The sequence below is a fragment of the Zingiber officinale genome, chromosome 9A, assembly GCF_018446385.1.
Source record: "Zingiber officinale cultivar Zhangliang chromosome 9A, Zo_v1.1, whole genome shotgun sequence".
Lineage (NCBI taxonomy): Eukaryota > Viridiplantae > Streptophyta > Magnoliopsida > Zingiberales > Zingiberaceae > Zingiber > Zingiber officinale.
In genome coordinates this window covers 128,978,706-128,983,344 of record NC_056002.1, presented here as the reverse complement: position 1 = coordinate 128,983,344, position 4,639 = coordinate 128,978,706, and the positions used below count along the sequence as shown (strand labels likewise).

At 30.3% G+C, this 4,639-nt stretch overlaps 1 long non-coding RNA gene across 4 annotated transcripts; it reads right to left on the bottom strand.

Moving 5' to 3' along the window:
- Positions 1-685: 685 nt before the first annotated feature.
- Positions 686-3,540, bottom strand: LOC122020770. 4 transcript variants are annotated; one of them, XR_006122326.1, is made up of 5 exons: positions 2,869-3,540; positions 2,005-2,072; positions 1,751-1,886; positions 1,228-1,403; positions 686-1,117 (listed from the first exon to the last, which is right to left on the bottom strand). It is a non-coding gene; the product is annotated as an uncharacterized LOC122020770 (long non-coding RNA). The 4 variants fall into 4 exon arrangements; XR_006122325.1 differs by having other exon boundaries at positions 2,005-3,540; XR_006122324.1 differs by having other exon boundaries at positions 1,751-2,072.
- Positions 3,541-4,639: the final 1,099 nt, after the last annotated feature.

The following is a 4,639-nucleotide window of genomic DNA, read 5'->3' as shown; positions in this document are numbered from 1 at the left end:
AACATGTATCACATCTAAATTATGTCAGTCTTTTTTATTAAACTTAATTAAATCATTTAAGTTGTTAAATCTAGTAAGAGCATTAGGAGCTCAATTCATACCCAAGGTCTTTGTATCATATCAAACTTTAGGAGTTTGTATTGAATAACTTATAATCAATTTCAAGTTGTCTAAATATTATTTTTAAGTGTATGGTGAGGTTTCTATTTCTTCTAATGTGTATTTGATATAGGTTTAGGGTGCTAAATCATACACTACAAGAAAACATGGCTTCAGAGACGAAAAATTCTGTCTCTGAAAGTCATTTTTCTGTCTCTAAAGAATGTTTGAGACGGAATAGTCTGTCTCAAAAATCAGTTAGTGAAAGCCCCGTAGCTAATTTTGAGACAGAAATATTCCGTCTCTAATTTCAAAAACAGATTTAAAAATTGTTTATAAATTTGTTTTTAATTTAACTAAATGAAATTAATTTCAAATACAAATTTTGTTTCTAATTTTGTTTTAAATTTGTCTTTAATCTGTCTCAAATTACCTAACAAATATAATCTTTAATCTGTTTATCAATCCATTTAAAATTCTGTTTATAAATCCACATATAAATTCATTTTCAAATTTATCACTAATTTTATCTATATTTCATATCTACATATTACTTTACAATATGCAATCACAAATTTCAAATAAATTAAAAATATTAAAATAACTAATTTCTAAATCTAACAGTACAATATGATTACCATTAAGATAAATAAACATTCACATAGTCTTGAGATAAAAGCAATCATACATTACGATTCCAATTTTCTTTTCCTTTTAATAATTTCTTCCTCCATCCTCTTGCTAGTAGTATGCATGTCTTCAATTTCTTGTGATAATTTTGTATTCATCTTATTAGAGAAAATCTGTTGAAACTTTAATTATTTTATCTTCCAAAGTGTCGATCGCGTTGAAGTTCATACACCATCCCCTTGCATGATTCACCCATCCCATCACATCACATCATTGTAGACTGCCATCTTCTAACAAATTTTTCACCCATTACATCACATCATTATTGAAGATTGAATGAAGAATGAGTAGAGTAGTCATCAACATTTTGTTTTTCTCTATTTTGTTCCTGTTCATATTACATTAACTTGTATTAGTCTAATAAATATGAAAATAAACAAATGAGATACATACATGATATAATATAAAAATAATGAAAAATTAATTATTTTAACTTACACTAACTCAAGTCGATTTGTTATCCGCGAACTCTTTGATACCGTTGCTAAAAATTAAAAGAAGAATGCAGACATATTTTCCAATAATAGAAATAAATATTTTGAATCTTTGTAAAGGCTTCACATAGAACTTGAAGATTGTCAAATATTTTGAATAAATGGAAGTATCATTGACACCTGTGAAAGTATCATCTGAAAGGTTAGAGAAAAACAATAGGCTAAGTCAAGGAACTTAAAAATTCAATCTGGTAAAAATTTTCTTCTCTATATGTCAGAGAAAAACAATCAATTATTATTCAACTAATATTCATAATGCAAAACTTCCTTTGAACACCATGTCTGCTATTGTATAAACCAGGATGCAAGGAAGTTTGATAGAAAATCAAGTCATTTTAAAACTATAGGTTACTTGCAAGAAAAATCCAGTTGAAGAAAAAATTATTAAAATGGGCTTTAAAGCAGCCAAGTGTAATACAATACATCAACAGTAACAATAAGATGAGAAGGAACTAGTAAAGAAATACCTTCTTTTGGTGATCAGAGAGATTTGAAGAAGATAGCCTCATCTTTGAAAGTTGAAAATAAATCCTTTGCAATAAGAACAAAACCTTGGATCTTAACTTCATCGAGTAGTGCAACCATTGGCAATTTTATGAATTACTAAAGAGATGAAAAACAGGCAGTGAAATGGTTTGAAGAACATTATTGCATTTACAATGCACCATAAGCTTATGAAGAAAAATGAATGTTGAAAAATGAAAAGGAAATTTAGGAGTACTTTTTTTTTGTGATGATCAACTCTAATGAAGAAATTGTCCAACTATTCACAATGACTCTGCAAAGGAACTAAGAAAACACAGACACATTCAATGAGTTCAGCTCGAATAATGTTGAAAAATTACTCATACTTGAAGCAACAGAGAATTGCACAAGAAAGGAACAAAACTAAAAACAAGGACTGCACAACTCAAGAGGAAATATAACCATAAGTAAGAGATTGCAATTGCAAAATAATCTCAGTAACTAATTTAATATAGTATCCAGAAATCTTGTGACAGAAATGGAGGACACAGGTTGAACTAATTTCCAAGCCTTTGGCAAGCAAGTTGGCACACCATTGACAATGAAATGAAGCAAAATAATTAAGCGGTTGCTTGTAAGCAAGGTTCTAGTGTGTGGAACTCAACATATTTGGAGAAGCAAAAGCCAAAACTTGCAAAAGGAAATACAGACTAAAATCAAAATCAACTAAGCAGAAGAAACACTAAAGAAATATTAATCAACAAAATGTCACATTGGTAGAATCAACATTGAAGTAAACAAGAAATGTCAAAGAATAAAGGTTTGTCTTGACAACAAGCATTGCTATTCGAAATGGATGTATGTTGAAGTTTAATTCCAGAAAAATTAAGAAATTTACAACATGAAGATCATATTTTGCAGAAGAGAACAGATTGTCAATGGAAAAAAAATCAATCTTTAGTTGGAAAGCAAGAAGAAATAGAAAATGTAGAGGAAGTAGATGTCAATCATCCAGTAGCCAACAAATGCAGCAACAATCACACCAAAATCAATCCCTAATCCAACATGAAAGGAAATGCAGCCGGGCAAAATTGCTTCATTTTCAATCGGGTCTACTCACCTAATCCGATGGTCACTTCTTCCACTTCCAGGAGGTATTCTGGCGGCGGGTCAAAGGCGGAGGCGGCAAGGCGCTTGCGCACAATGCCAATGTCGAAGAGGATCACGCCAAAGGTGGGATCGGTGACCATGATCCCCATAACCAGGAATTTAAGGAACAGCTCCTCCTGCGCCCACCCGACCACCCTACAGAGTGTCGTAGCTGAGGTTCCCCCGCACCTCGTTGTCGAAGTAGGTGAGCCCGTCTTCGTAGTGCGCATAGCAGGGGCCATAGAGTCGGACCTCGAGGAGACCAAAGGCGTCGTCGTAGGAGAAGCACTTGACGAACTTGGGGATCAGCTTGTTGGGGAGGCTATGGTTCCAGAGGAGGTCATGGATGGTGGTGGAGCATGGGTGGATTTAAAAACTTAGATTCTACAATGCGATTTGGGGAAGAAAAAAACCTTAATTTGGTCTCTTTCGATCTTGGCGAAGGCGACGATGTTGAGCACTGGAGGCTTACCAATGGCGGCTTTGAAGCGGCCGCGAGCGTCCTTGCCGCCGTGGGCGTCCTTGTCGCCATAGCCCAGTCGTCCTCACCACCATGCGAGGTGCACGACTTGCTCGTGAGGAGGCTTGGATGCTTGGTTACAAGGAGGAGTTAGGTCAAGAGCGATGAAAGAGGAAAGGCAAAAGAAATAATAAGTTAAAGGGAAATAAAGTATTTATATTTATATGTATTTAATATTATTTTTTAAATAATTTTTTTTTGAAATATTAGTTTAAATTTATTTTATATTTTATCTTAAATTCTTTTTAGATATTATATTTTTTTTAATGAAATACGTTTGTATATTTTTTAACAAATCTATGTCAATTTAAAATGGATTTTTTTTCATCTCAAATTTTCATTAAATTTTAAAGGAATTTTTTATAAAAATTACACAATTTCAAATTGTATTTATAATTTATATTTATTTTTATTTATTAAAATTTAGTTATAATTTTGTCAAAAAATCATTTTAATTTTATTATATTTATAAACATACTACTAAATTATGTAGTAAATTCATTTCTGATTTACATAAATTTGAAATGAATTTTATTTCTATCAAAAAATTTTTCTCTAATTTATATAAATTTAAAACGGATTTTTTTTCTGTCTCAATTTTTCATTAAATTTTAAACAAAATTTTTGATAGAAATTATATCGTTTCAAATTTTGTTTATAAACTATATTTATTTTCGTTTTAAAAAAATTATTTCTAGTTTCGTCTCAAATTCATTTCAGTTTCCATTTCAATTTATTTTTTATTTTATTAAATTGAAACTGATTAGTAATTTCGTAGTAAATCGGTCTCTGATTGACCTAAATCTGAAACAGATTTTAATTCTGTCTCAAAAATCTGTTTCTGAAGTCCTGTTTTCTTGTAGTGATACTATAACAAGTCAAATAAGAATACAAAGTATGTGGGTTGCTAAAACTATTAAATTGAGGATTAAAAATATAAATTATTTTTCCACATATTGAACTTGTAGTATGAATCAACCTAAATTATAAAAAACCTAGATTTTAGATTAGACTAATAATATATATTATCATGCATTTAATATTCAAGAAACCTATAAATCATAGATAAAATTTTAAACTATAAAGTCTTTGTAAAGATATTATTTGTAATAGTCATATATTATCTTTCATGTTCCAACTGAAAACAATAAGCTCTAAAATTAACATAGATGTAAATATACCAACCATAAAATAACAAAATTACTATATCATGTTATAGATC